Consider the following 15,497-nt stretch of genomic DNA (forward strand, 5'->3'; position numbering starts at 1 on the left):
GACCCGAGCTCAGAGGATGAAAGAGACCACCCGCGGAGGGTGAGAAGGGAATTTTTTTTATTTTTTTTTTAGTTGTATTTTTTCATGGTGAGATTTTCTTGAGGAAATGCAAATAAACATATTTCCTATAAATCTGTAAATCTGCAGTTCCACTGACAGCGTATAATAGTGAGACTTTTGCAGGTGGGGCTAAATTACTTTAAAAAGATACTTCCTGTTTCACAGTATAAGGAAGGAAGATCTATTTAACCGATCATAACTGATCTATTTAACCCGTTACATCTGGTCTGAAGGCAAGACTCTAGCTTTGTGATCTGCTCAATAACTTTAAATAATAAACTGCCCGATTCGTTGAAATTTTCAGCTTTGGTAAGGAAATATTGATGTTGCAATTTTTGAATTTGTCATAATATACCTTAAAAATGTGTTATTTCTGCTCACTTATTCATTGTTTCACTTCTCAAATTTCTGGATTAAAATGTTCATTTTCATGTTGGGAACTGCTTTGATTTTAAGAAATTTTCTATTACAATTGTTTTAATCTTGTTTCCAGTCTGAAAGATGGCAGCTCTGTCTGAGAACATGCTAACATTCAGCATGGTACTGAGTGTCTTCTTTTTCCCCGGTGAGCTTTTTGTTAGCTTCCTTTCACTTGGAGAAACCATTTCTAGTCTAAAAATATTTGATCCTGACATTGTGTAATGAAACATGCTGCAGCTATCATGAACTTTTTCTGCGGGCAGATTTGGCTCCACATGATGCTCATCATCATTGAAATTACTTCTTTTGCAAAGTGGCTTGAGACAAAATGGAGCTCTAAAAATAAACTGATTCGAACTGAACCATGAGTCTGTTTGGTGCCAACAGCAACTTCACTTTTAAATGAATAACATACAAAAGTTTGTGGAGTCTAAAGCAGCATCTAAGTTTGAGAAACAGTTGTGGTTCAGCTTAGTTAAAATAAAACAAACTACATTTTGATTTATCTGAATACTGAACTTACATTTTCGAAACAAACCCTATTTTAACTTTAGTGCTGTCAAATATTCTATGACCCTCTCATTTTGTGTTCATTTACTGGCATGAAGCAACAGCTAGGTTTTCTTTGAGTTTTCAGCCTGAGCCATCAGAAAAAAGTGATACTGTCTCTTTAAATTCCTCTTTAAAATAGAATTTTGACTCTTGTGTTTTTAGGTACTTTGGCTGATTGTGCTCATGAACCACGGCTGTTCATCTCATCGCCACAAACAATGAAGGCACTGAGTGCAACCTGTTTATACATCCCATGCAAATTCAGAATTAAACTGGAGGAAAATCTTGATGGTGGGAAACCCATCTATGGAGTCTGGATTAAAAATGATGTGAGGTTTGCACAGGCTCCACAAAATGTTGTATTCAACAGCAGTAAATCCGTTAACATCTTTCAAATGAACATGGCTGGAAATCTGAGAGAGAGAGACTGCACCACCATTTTCTCCAATTTACACGCAAATCAGTCAAACACATATTTCTTCAGAATCGAGAACGGTCGTTTTATGAGCACAGCCTCCTGTAATCCTCTTCAAATTGGAGTTCAAGGTAAGGCAATAACATTTAAAACTTTATGATACCTTTCTTCATATTTCAATCACAAACATCAGTGTATTTTATTGGACTTTTACGCGATAGATAAAGTGCAAGATATGATAATTCCGCTCGATTCTCAACTCACTTCGGAGTGCTGTCCGGGATTTGTCCCATAGAGCTTGATTTCTCATTTCATCTTGGCCAATCCATGAACACCAGAAAGGGGTGATCATTTTATTTCAGCTATTGTATAGTATTACACTCTGAAAATCTGGCAGAGCGTAGATCTTTGTATTTTATGGTAACAGAAAATTTTTGTGATATACTTTGACTCTTGTGGTTGTATGGTATTAGAAAAAAAAGTGAAAGAGGTATAAACATTTTTGCAAGGCAGAAGGAGGATTGACCTTGTTCCATAAACAAATTAGTGTGTAGTACCTTCTGTTTAGTGATCATGTTTGCTTTCAAACCCCAGATTCTCCTTGGAGTCCCAGCATTAATGTTCCCTCTGACCTGAAGGAGCATCAGTCTGTCACTGTAACCTGCTCAGCTTTCACTCCCTGTCCACACTCACCTCCTGAACTCACCTTGAATCTCCAACAAGACTCTCTCAGACAAACAGAGGAAAACACAGATGGAACCTTTACAACTAAAATCCAGGAGAACATCACTCTGTCAGACACACATGATGGATACAACATCACATGTTCTGCCAGATATCCTGTGAATGGAGGAACCAAGACAGCAGAGACAGAAGTGACTCTCAGTGTTTCATGTAAGTGATCCTGTCAGCAGGTCATGGTTCAGCTGTTTTTGATCAATAAAGTTCATGTGTCTCATTTTCCTCAGATGCTCCTAAAGACACCTCAGCATCCATCAGTCCATCAGATTTGGTGTCAGCAGGTAGCTGGGTGAAGCTGATGTGCTCCAGCAGAGCCAAACCTCCACCCAGATTCACCTGGTTCAGGAACAGCAAACATGGAGTCACTAAAGCAGCTGTGGGCCAGGTTTACATTCTCCAGATGACCAACATGACAGACATGGAAAGATATTTCTGTGAGGCCACAAATACTCTGGGGAGTCAGACATCAACATGGAGTCACTTGAAAGACCACGGTAAAAGCAGAATTGATTTTCTCATACTGTACATCAGTCGATCTAAACAGATTCTTGAATTATTTGAAAATCATGTTAAATGTCATGCCCTTCAGCGAAAAGTTCTTGAATGCGAGTGAGACCAACTTATCTGTCTTCTAACACAGCTTTTAATAGAGTAGTTCATATGGATCAGAGATGGAGCTCTCAAAAGAAACAAAATGATTTTCCTTTCTTCGGCGGCAGGGCTTTCATGATGTCAGGATATTACAGCAGAGCATTGTCTGGTATGAAAGAGTTGAAAATGGATGTCCACAAATGCTCTGCTTTCAGTCTGAATTAGCTTGAGCTCCTTTTGCAAGCATGAATTGATGAAAACATATAGATTTTTTTTTGAACGTGCAAAGCTGCTGGTGAACTGCCCAGAAAAGACGGTTGATCCAATGGAAATACATGACAAACGTTTCAGATTTTTATCAGTAAAGTACTTTAAAAACCAGATATACATTTCCACCAATTTCTCAATTATTGGACTGCTGCTGTGTCGGCCTGTCTCACAAACAAATTAAAATACATTAAAGCTTTTGGTTGGAATATAACTCAATGAAAAGACATTTGCAGCAGTTGAGTCACAACTTCCTGGACAGCTTGTCATTGACACAGTAACCTTTTGTTGCAGATAATCAAGTGAGTGCGTTAAGTGGCCACATCACAGTGAAGATTGTGGGGATAGTAATTCTCTGTGGTTCAGTGTTTGTCTTTGAGTGGTGAGGAAAACAACATTTCATGAATTAATACTTTGAAACTGTTGACTGGTTGGTCTTTGGATGATCTTGGTTTTTGGGATTCTCACATTCCTTCCTTCCTTTTACTTGTCCTTTTAGTTGGTTTAGATCAAGATTTCCCAGCAAACCAAAGAAGGTAAGTTTGCTGAATTTGTTTTAAGTCACACCACGCAAAATATCAAAATGTGTTTTTTATTTTTTTCCCCGGCTGATCTTTGATAAAAGAAAATCAGAGACAGTGATAATAAAAGCCTAGCCTTACAGCACTGGCAGGAAAACTTGGCCCCTCCTTTGGTAAACAGTTTTTTTTTCAGCATCTTATTTACAATTCAGTGGTGGAAACTTTATCATATTTACAAAAAACGACAAGAAGGACCAGCAAAGCGGACGACTCACTGCTGCAGTAGAAGGGAGATGAGAGTAATTTCTATCTGCTCCATCTGCTGGGGACGGATTTATTAAAAATCCACAGGGAGAGATGGACACTAGGTGGTGCTAGACAATTTTCTGAGATACTGAATTTGGGGTTTTCATTAGTTGTGTGAGCTATAATCATTGACATTAAAAGAAAAAAGCATTTGAAATACATCAGTCTGTGTGTAACGAATTAATGTAATGTACAACTTTCACTTTTTGAATGGAATTACTGATTTAAATAAACTTTTTCATTTTCTAATTTTTGACCAGCACCTGCACACCGTACAATGTCCACAGGACACAGAAGATGAGGATGTCAACAGAGTGATGGAGATTCAGACATCATGAACCACAAGAAGAAATGAAACAAAGTCCAGCATTTCTTTTCTTTAAAAAAAACAAAAACAAAAACAAAAAAAAAACATGTTTTTTATATTTTTTTGAAGTATAAATCAAGATAGTTATTTAGCCTTGGAAAAAATGTGTTCAAATTGTGACAGAAAAATTGTCAAAATTAGCTAAGCACTGAATTGCACAGATCCATCTTTTATAGCAGCATTTTCAGCAATGCTCAAGTAACAGAACAAAAACCTTTTAGATTTTATTTTGTTTGTATAATTGAAATTGCTCTTTCAACCATGTTTTAATGTTCCTATTCTTTCTGAGAAACTGTTTGAGTTTTTATCTGTAAAAGAAACATTATAAATAAAATATATTTCACTTCAGTATTAGTTGATCTGTCAAACCAGTATTGTGAATTATTCTACTAGCCCTTTTTGTGTAGATATCAAAGTGTCTCTTTACAAAATATTTCACACGCTCACCCGTCACTTGTATACTTTGACTTGCCATAAAAAAAATTCTGTGTATGTGATTGAAAAGATCCTGTCATATGTTGCTTTTATGTGAAGATTTCTTCATTTGTATTAACGCTCCAACAAAATAGAGAGCTTCAATAACTCTCTAATCTTGGTGAGATGTTCTGTGAAAATATTTCAGATGAATCAAAAAATGGTTTACATTTTGAGTGAAGATGATATCCTGTTGTCTGAGTCGAGGAGTTCACGTTTATATGCTGCTAAATCCGTGGTTTACACTGCGACCTTCTGGCTTTCAGTCTGTGGTTCCACTGACAGCAGACTGCAGAAAGATTTTACCTCGATGCGGCTAAATTACTTTAAAAAGATACTTCCTGTTTCACAGTAAAAGGAAGCAAGGCGATTCACAACCAGTCCGTTTAACCAGTGACGTCTGGTCTGAAGGTGAGACTCCATCTCTGTGATCGGCTCAATAACTGTAAATAAAAAAAACACCTTATTTGTTGAAATTTTCATCTTTGGTAAGAAAATATTGTTTTGCAATATTTGAATTTGTCATTACATATAAAAATGTTTAATATTTCTACTCGCACTTTGTTTCACTTAAATTTCTGGAGTAAAATGTTCATTTTCATGTTCGGAACTGCTTTGATTTTAAGAAATATTGTATTACACTTGTTTTTGCATTTTGCTTTCAGTCAGAGATTCAGGTCTGAGAGAGTCTGATGGCAGCTCTGTCTGAAAATCTGCTGACAGTCAGCATCTTACTTTGTCTCTTCTTTCTCCCAGGTGAGCGTTCGTTTTTGTTAACTTCCTTTCATTTGGAGACGTTTCTAGTATAAAATATTTGATCCTCAAACGTGTAACATTTTTCTGTAGCCAGATTTGTCGTTTGTTTTGTGCAAACTACAGCTTTGGAATTTATATGAACTTATAATTTGTAGTTAAGCTCTATTGATAACTTTGGTGCAGCCACATGTTTTCTGTTACCCACTCATTTCCTGCCAAGAACCACAATTGAACATTTTTGGTTCAAAAGCAGCATACCCTGTTTCTATCAGATAGTTCTACTCTCTCTTAAAATGCTTAAATAATTCCTGCTTGCTCAAAAATATGCATTGGTTTAAGTACCAACCCAAATTTTTGCTCTCAGATTCCATTCTGCTCCAAGAAATATTGTCTGCCGTCATAAATAGATGTTTTTGTGTCATAAATAGATTACATAAGATTTATGTCTCTTCTCTAGTGTTCATCTTCCCACTCTTCCTGTGACTCAACAATGCCTCCCATATTTCGAAGGTTTGCTTTGAGTTTTCAGCCTGAGCCATCAGATGCTTATTTCAGCAATTTATAAGCCTTTTTCTAATTCAAATTAGATTTTGTAAGTCAGCTTTCTGTTATGAACAGTCTAAACAATAATGGGTAACTATAGCTGAAAATTATAGCTAGAGTGATGCATTTTCTCAAACCGTGACCTTTTATTCCTGTCAGAAATGTTAACTTGCTTATTAAGACAACACACAAGTGGACACCAGAGAGCGGAAATTTGATTCTTTTTTCTGACTCAAGTCGTAATGAGTCACTCACCAAATTGACTCAAGTTTTTGAGTCACTGAGTCAGTTAAAATTATCTCGTCCTTAGTAATCTTCCTTTACGTTTCTTGAAAAAAGCGTTATGACCCGTCTAGGGGCGGCCAGATCACAACATGAAGAATCCATCCTCTTCGGATCCCAAGCAGCCAATACACAAAGTTTATCATTTTACACTATTTATTTTAAAAAGATGTATTTTTGATTGAGATGTTACAAGAAATGGAGCATATCGCTTCAGAGTGAGCTATCATGGTGGAAATAACAAACAAAAGGAAACTATTTTTGATTGAGATGTTACAAGAAATGGAGCATATCGCTTCAGAGTGAGCCATCATGGCGGAAAAAACAAACAAAAGGAAACTACATCTGAATATTAAACCTAATTGAAAGTAAATAAAACCAAATGACAAAAACTTACCTCTCTAAGAAAAACATAAGAAAACTAAGGAAACATAAACGGCAGCTTACTCCTACGCCAACAACTTCACAAGGTGTTAGCAAACAGTGCGACTGGTAGAAATGAGCTGAAGATGGACGGCAGGATGTCCGCGTCAGCGGCTTTTATATCCGTCACTTCCGGGAGGCCGCCAATTGGACGTCTCCGTCGTCTTCTAGGAACCAATCAGGGACGGGCACCTTCACACTCACGTTTACATAATTAACTTTACGACGCCAGTCGTAACAAAAGTAAAAGAAAATAGGATCTACAGCATACCTAATCTATATAATACAAGAATTTATAGTAATCCTAAATGTAAACAGAAATATTTAGACTTATTTAAAGTAAAATGTCAAAAAACAACCAAACTGTAAGTAAATATCTGACTTCAATTCTAAACTTGGACTCAAACATTTTATATTAAACAAATTATATGAAATCAGCATTTCTGTTGTCTCTCCAGAACTCAGTGACATGTGAAGGAAGGTAATAGTTAAATACCAAATCGTAAATGCAAAGTGCAAAATATGGGGCATACCAAAGAGCTACACTTATATGTCGAAAACAAGGCAGGTTTTTCCACAAAACATGGTTCATGTTTAGTCTTCTCATTCCCCACCAAATTTGTATTCCGACTGTTTTTTACAGGGACTTTGGAAACTTGTTCTCATAAACCACGGCTGTTCATCAGATCACTACAAACAATGAGGGCATTGAGTGGATCCTGTTTACACATCCCATGTAATTTTGGTATTAAACCACAGGAGCTTGAAGATGAAAACCCCATCTATGGAATCTGGATCAAAAGTGACCTGAGGTTTGCAACGGCTCCACAAAATGTTGTGTTCAACAGCAGCAAGTCTGTTAACATCTTTCAAATGAACATAGTGGGAAATCTGAGAGCAAGAGACTGCACCACTCTCTTCTCCAACTTACAAGCAAATCAGACGGACGTGTATTATTTCAGAATGGAGAACGGTCGCTTTATGAGCACGGCCTCTTGTAACCCTATTCGAATCGAAGTTGAAGGTAAGAAAATAAAATTACAGGTATTATATACTTCATTTTCAATGAAGTATATAATACCTTCATTGAAAAGTTAGAAGGAGAATTTTTAGAAAGCAGAATATGTTTGTGCCTGTGACACTTCTCATTGTTAATATCAAAACTTACTTTTAAATAATAAAATCCATATGAAAAATGTTTTAATGCTACAAACAGCACCATAAAGGTTTAATCAGGGTTACATTATAAAATATTCATCATCCAAAAATGGAAAGAGTATTGTACAACAACCAACCTGCCTATACATGACCATCTCTACTTACATAAATAATTAGTTCTGCCTGTATCCACCTGTTTAGTCGTCATGTTTGTTTGAAATCACCAGATTCTCCTTGGACTCCCACCATTAATATTTCCGCCGGTGACCTGAAGGAGCATCAGTCTGTCACTGTAACCTGCTCAGCTTTCACTCCCTGTCCACACTCGCCTCCCGAACTCACCTTGAATCTCCAACAAGACTCTCTCAGACAAACAGAGAAAAACACAGATGGAACCTTTACAACTAAAATCCAGGAGACCATCACTCTGTCAGACACACATGATGGATACAACATCAGATGTTCTGCCAGATATCCTGTGATTGGAGGAAACAAGACAGCAGAGACAGAAGTGACTCTCAGTGTTTCATGTAAGTGATCCTGTCAGCAGGTCTTGGTTCAGCTGTTTCTGATTAATAAAGTCCGTGTGTCTCATTTTTCTTCAGATGCTCCTAAATACACCTCAGCATCCATCAGTCCATCAGGTTTGGTGTCAGCAGGTAGCTGGGTGGAGCTGAGCTGCTCCAGCAGAGCCAAACCTCCGATCAGGAGCTTCACCTGGTTCAGGAACAGCAAACACGGAGCCGTTAAAGTTGCTGTGGGTCAGGTTTACAGACTCCAGATGACCAACATGACAGATCTGAGAAGTTATTACTGTGAGGCTGAAAATATTCTGGGGCGTCAGACATCCAAATGGTGTGATTTAAAATAACCAGGTAAAAGACTTGATGTTCTCGTATCAGTTGATCTAACAAATGATTTAATGATTTGAAAAGATCTCAGTTTTAAAGAAAGATAAATAACTTAAATGTCTATAGTGGTTTTTCTCCCAATGTTTCTCTAAGCACATTTTGAAGCATCGCATTAGAAAAAGTTGAATAAAAACGACTACGTTTTAAATAACTTCCTCAAATCTGGCAAAAACTTTTCACAGTCACTTGAGGTGGTTTTTAGTGTCCGAAAAAGAGCTTGTTCATTAAGGGGTAGATGGAAACACTTTCGACAAATAAACTCTGATGTAGCAAACTCCCAACCACTGGTGGGTCTGTGCCATACCAGAGGCACTGGACTTGACAAACTGTCTAATTACAGATCTCCAGCTCATTACTCTCCATTTTGTCTGAGACACAAGATTTCAACAAGACAACAAAATAAAACAGTAAAATCTGTTGCACATTTTAAGGAACAAGTGGAATAATAAACAAAAAACAAAGCAAGCAGACTTAGTACAAATACACAAAGTTTTCAGATGGTTATTTGTAAAATACTTTGAAAACCATATGGCATCTGCCACTAATTCCTCAGTAATTGAATATTTTGTACATTTTTTTCTTTTCACAGATGATCAAGTGACTGGGTTAAGTGGCCGAATTACAATGAAGATTGTGGGAATAGTGTTGCTCTGTGGCACGGTATTCACCTTTGAGTGGTGAGGAAAAACATTTTTAAATCTTTAAGATTTTGCAGCTTGGTCTTGGAATGATGTTAGTTTATTTATTTTTTTTTTTTAGAATTTGTTAAAGTCATTCCTTTCTCCTTTTGTTTGTCCTTTAGTTGGTTCAGATCAAGATTTTGTAACAAACCAAAGAAGGTAAGTTTACTGAGTTCGTTTCAAATCGTGTAATGCTTTTAGCTGATGCCAAGGCACAATGATATTTACACAACGCCGCAGTGCCTGTGTGCTCCGTCTTTGGGATTACACGTAGAGTCAGAAGTTATGGGATTCAAAATTTGGGGAGTTTTAATCTTGGTCATAAAAGGGGAGATTGGAAAGATGACAGATTACCTCCAAAGCAGTGACGTGCGGTGAGGTTCATTGCTGGTGAGGCACTGACTTATAACTTATACACCATGCATTTTATTGGACCTACGGAAATTTCGCGCAGGCATACAACGCTGGGGGGCAAAAAGACTAATCTTTTACATGCCATCCATAGCCGCGTTATCTCAGTGAAACTTAAAAAAGTAGGTATTAATTACGTGCTATGATCCACAGCAAAGTGATCTGTATTCGCCAAGCTATGCAGACGCGTTGCCATAGCAACTGACAACAATGCCACTTCATGTTTTAGGATTTAACACCAAAAACATTCAAGAATTTTGCACACAGAACAGAACATTCAGTCTGTTGTTGTAGTACGTTTTAGGCTTAATGTTTTATTAATAAATAATTGCTGTGGTAGATTAGCTACCGCTTCTACTTTACTGAATTATTTAGACATACAAACTGTAGCCCACAAAACGCACATTTCATTAAAAAACTAAACAAAAACATCTTATTGCTGTCTTAACCTTTACTTATCAATGAAATCCATGCACCGCTAATTCTGCACAAAAATATCCGTTCATCCAAAGGCAAGTCTATCCTCGGCATGTCTTTTCTACTCCGTTTAAGAATCATCAAACTGTCTCGAAGCAAAACTTTCAGCTCCGGTGTTGTTCTTTCTTTAGTTATTATCTTTTCTGCTTCCACTTTAGAAAACTGTTTAAGTGTAGAAATGTAGTCTTTCATATTGACGTCGGAAGAGAGGATAAAACAAATATATCGCTGAACTTTACTTATTTACTGTATGGCTAGCTCCATGGCTAGCGCACTGTGTCTTACTCTGCAGTTGTGGAGTCACAATATCTGGGATCATGAGCGCCCCCTGCCATGAGGCAAGAGAACTGCCTGCCTCCCCTAGAGTCTATTTTTTGCCGTTTCTGATCGCTCCTCCGCACACAAAACACGATACACACACACAGTTGGTGATAAAAACACTGTACATTATATACATAAGCTAAATTATGGAAAATCAGTCCATATATTAAATGTTTTTCAGCCATTTTATTGCCGGCGTACAGACAGGACGAACATGCTCTCATAGAATGGCAGCCATGCAGTTAGCGAGAGGTTGCGCAATACCAGCTTCGCTTCTGAGCATTTCAATGGAAAAATGCGAAAATCCAGCGATTTTTAAGAAAAAAACTAATCAGAACAGGCTAAGATAAGTAAAAAGTAGATACTTTATAGTACAAACCACAGGGTGAAAATAGCAATATAAATGATTTTATTATTATATATTATTTTTCCATGATGACAGGTGAGGCTCTGCCTCACCTGCCTCCCGTGACCGCACGTCACTGCTCCAAAGACTGGTTTCGCTGTGTTTAAGATACATGGCTAGTTTAAGTGCCTTTTGGCTCAATCTTCCTATCAGTGATAACAAGAAGTAGCAGACAGGATAATCAGAGTATATCCATGTCTCAGGGGGTCGTTTGCTTTTAAGAGGCACTAATGTTTACACCTATTTCTGTTCAGATGTTAAATGACCTGCATTTAAATAGCTCTATATCAGGTCAGAGGACTCCAAAGTGCTTTTTACTGCAATCAGTTGCCCATTCGTACACACTTTCATACAGTCATGGTAGTAAGCTACATTATAGCCACAGCTATCCTGAGGAAGACTGACAGAAATGAGGCAGCCATTTACAGAGACCTCTAACTATCACCAGAGTAGGCAAGTGAAGTTACACATTTTTTAAAATACATTTTATTTAAAAGCCAGCGGAGCAAGCTTTGTCATTTTTACAATAGACAACTGAAAAGAGCAACAAAGCAGCCAACTCACTGCTGCAGATTAAAAAGGTTGCTTATATCTACCTCATCTGCTGGGGATGGACTTGATGTGAATTCACTGCAGAGCAACATCGTACAAAGGTGTGTCGTTTTACGTCGACAGGACACAGAAGAAGAGGATGGTGTAAACAGAGTGATCGAGATTTAAGCATCATGAAGATGTGAAGTCTGTTGTTCACCAGATTTCTTCTTTTCATGTCAAATTTTTCAAAGTATTGGTCAAGACAGTTTTAGGGTCTGGGGGGCGGGGGGGACATCACTGTTTTGGTTCTAACAACACAGACAAGGTGAAAATGTTTCTTTTTAATTATTTGTAAAATTGAAACTGCTCTTTGTCTTTTTGATCGTGTTTTAATGTGTCTTCTCTCTTTGTAAAGCTGGTTTTGAGTTGTATCTATTCTTAAAATAAAAGTTACTGTTTGACTTAACTGTTGTGGATCAGTATTTTCTCCATTCTGCTCCTGTCACAAATACCTCAGCTAAATTGACTGGCGGGTTCAGCCAAATGTAATGGTCAATTTTCAGGCTGTGAAGCTTTCATTCTGCAACTGTGCATTAATTATGGCATCTTTTAAAAATACAACACAAAAACTCTTTATTTTCAGTTCTTTTTAAGGCCCCTCCCTGCAGTGATTATTGGGTAAACTGTGCTCCACCAACTACCCGAACCCAACTGGCTCGGTAGGGAGCAAATTGTACCTCATGAAGTTATTAGAAAGTAAAATACAAATTGCATAGAAATAGATAGAGAAAAATGGTATGTGTAAAATGTCAGATGTCTAAACACAGGAGTTGTGCTCAAGTCACAGACTTCATGAAGCTCATCCTGGTCAGTTCCTCATTCATGTGGTGAGGACATGCAGTGTGCAGATATTATCAGTTGCTGTTCAACCACATGTTCTTTAAATGATTGCACAGTGGGTGTTTAGTCTGCTGCTGAAATATCAACTGGTTTGAAAACTAATTGTCTTCTTCTTTTGCTCCAAATTGTCTGGTAAGTGAATATTGATCGTTTTTTTGGTTATTATTATTATTACATAAGATTCTCTATTAGCCGTCCATTTAAAATGTGCAAATATTTAAATAAGTGACACCGAGTCACTTCTGTCACTGAGACAGAAGTGACTCGGTGTTTCATGTAAATGATCCTGTCAGCAGGTCATGGTTCAGCCGTTTCTGATCAATAAAGTTCATGTGTCTCATTTTCCTCAGATGCTCCTAGAAACACCTCAGCATCCATCAGTCCATCAGGTTTGGTGTCAGCAGGTAGCCAGGTGGAGCTGAGCTGCTCCCGGCTTCTCCTGGCTCTGGATCAGCAAACACGGAGCTAGAAGAGTTGCTATAAGAAACTTTTACAGCCTTAGAGTCATTGAAGATTAGGAATATTAAGAAATGACCTCAAACAATCTGGAATATGACATCACCAGGGATTCATCTTCATACTGAAGGTAAATATGTAACTGCAGTAAACCTGATTAGTCATGTATTCATTGGCATAAAACAAAATGAGAATGCATTTGTCACAGATCTCCAAGCTGAGTGAACAAAGACTTAAGACACGTATGAAATACACATAAATCGTTAAAGGCAAAAATAGATTAAAACATGGAATAAATGTGATAGAAAATAAAGGTCATATTGTGAAGGACGTCTTGTCTCCAAGCTAGAGAATCATTCTGAAACACTCACCACCACAGCCAGAGTGCTGAGCCTTTTCTCATGCAGGGTGCATCATGGGCGTTAAGTAGATGAAGCGCCTACATAGTTATCCAAGCGTTTTGCTTACTAAGTAGGCCAACAGGAAACGTCTTGACCACAGTGACATCCTCTCTGCATCAAAGGGTGTCGGGAGGTTAGCTTATACCACTGAGATCACCATGTTTCTCATTTTGAAAAGTCCTCAGCATGCTTTACATTTAGGGAATCAATTCACAAGTCCATGTGGTTGAACTCCCATTGGTTCCGACTAAACTATTGATATTTTTGTTATTGTTGCATCATAAATGTTTCTGGTTTGATTAGAATTAGCTTTAGTATTAGAACAGGGAATAATACATACTTTAAAAATCATCCTGTTGAATTCTCTTGCTGAGGGAAGGTCCTACATGTCACAGTGACATTCTGCCAGCTAGACGGCTAGAATTGCACACCACATTTTGCTGATAGATGTGCAGATCCTGCTCAAATGTCTTTTGGCACACAATGACGCCCAAAAAAGAGGTGAGAGGAGAAGACTGAGAAGACTGAAATAAAATTTTATTTTCATTTATTTTGTTGCATTGAGTTGACGTGGATGAGTGAAACTAAACCAACGTGGGTTGCAGTGATAAATTGACTGAAAAAGGTTGCAACACTGTTGTAAAACCAGAGCAGTATTAACAGCCAAAAACTGTTTTATCATCACCATTCGTGTTTATTTGAAAAGTAAATCCGTCTGTCAACATGAAGGATCAATTTAGAAAACAAACAAAACCAAAGATGACCAAGTAAGACACACATTCTCCATCAAAACACACTTAGCCACAAAAAAATGTAAAGACAGAATCAACAACATGGGTTGGGGAAGAAGTCCTGCCCCAAATGGAGGAGTTGAAATATCTTGTTGACGAATGAGGAAAAAATTGAGCTATAAATAACTTTCTCAATAAGTTCAAAGTCTCTTGAGGAGCTCAAACTTGGGGCTCGACCCCTACCAGATGTATAAACTGCTCCTTAAATCCCCAATAGTGCGATGAGGTCATTTTAGCCAGGTGTGCAGTTTGCAGCNTGACATCGAGCTATTTGGTTTTGCATCATACAGTTTTCTAAACAGTTGAAAGCTGAACATTGTGTGTTTATTCTGATGCTTATTTGGTGAGTTATTCAGACTAATTTTTATCATTAGTGGGTTGTACTCAGCTACCATGACAGCTACGGTACTAGCTGTCATGGTAACTCAAAGCGGAAGCGAGAAAGCCGCGTTTCGCTCATGTGGATGTGACGTCAGCGCCGGAGGTGCAAAAAGCCCATTCCAGGCTTCGCTCCAGTCAATTCAAGGATGCTTATTGGTCCGCTGGAAAAAAACGATACAATCCCGGACATCAATCAATAAAATCCCCACGAAAATTGGACGTTATGCTGCTAACACTTATCTTTCGTCAACAACTCAGGCGGAAGTGAGAGCGCTGCACAACACAAATAAATAATGACATGTTAGGAAACGCCCTCAAAGCTAAAGTTAATCCTTTCTCACCCAAGTTTAAAATGTCCGATTGGATATTTTTTGCATATTTTCATTGTACGCAGTTATTTAAATGTACTGTGAGTAAATGTATTTTCCCATTTTTCCATAACAACTGGAACTTTCAATATCCAGCGCGTTATTTTCGCAATTTGCCGTCTATTAAAAGAGTGCCCCTCAGATTAATTTCACTCCCTGCTACGGCAGCTGTGAAATTAATTTATTAACCCGATACTGGCTGGAAAGCGCAACGTCTCCCTTTTCAGAAATCGTTGGAATTGTTCAGATAGCGCCAAGTGTGGAGGAACGGCGGTACTACAAGTTTGGCCGTGTCGTCCGCGACACGTTCGTTGTGGTCATAGACATAATATAATGATGGACGCCTCATCGACCGCTCTCATCTATTGTCGCTGACGAGATTTAGGGCGGCATTCTTGGAGAGGTCCACCACTCCACTCAGCGTTATGCGTTTAGCAGGCACAATGAGGTATCAGCGCATTTAACCCTTTTTTGTTACTGGAAACCATATTCAAACATCCGTCAAAGCTACATTTATAAACAATTGTATTTTTTAAGTATGTTTTTAATACATAGTTCATCATATTTAAATATGCTTAGTGGCT

At 37.8% G+C, this 15,497-nt stretch overlaps 1 protein-coding gene across 1 annotated transcript in view; it reads left to right on the forward strand.

Annotated features, from left to right (window-relative positions):
- LOC103135289 (vascular cell adhesion protein 1-like) overlaps positions 1-15,497 on the forward strand; it is an 88,236-nt gene that overhangs the window by 11,045 nt on the left and 61,694 nt on the right. The gene's annotated exons all lie outside the window — the stretch shown is intronic.

Source organism: Poecilia formosa, unplaced genomic scaffold, assembly GCF_000485575.1.
Source record: "Poecilia formosa unplaced genomic scaffold, Poecilia_formosa-5.1.2 Scaffold24, whole genome shotgun sequence".
NCBI classification, from domain to species: Eukaryota; Metazoa; Chordata; class Actinopteri; order Cyprinodontiformes; family Poeciliidae; genus Poecilia; species Poecilia formosa.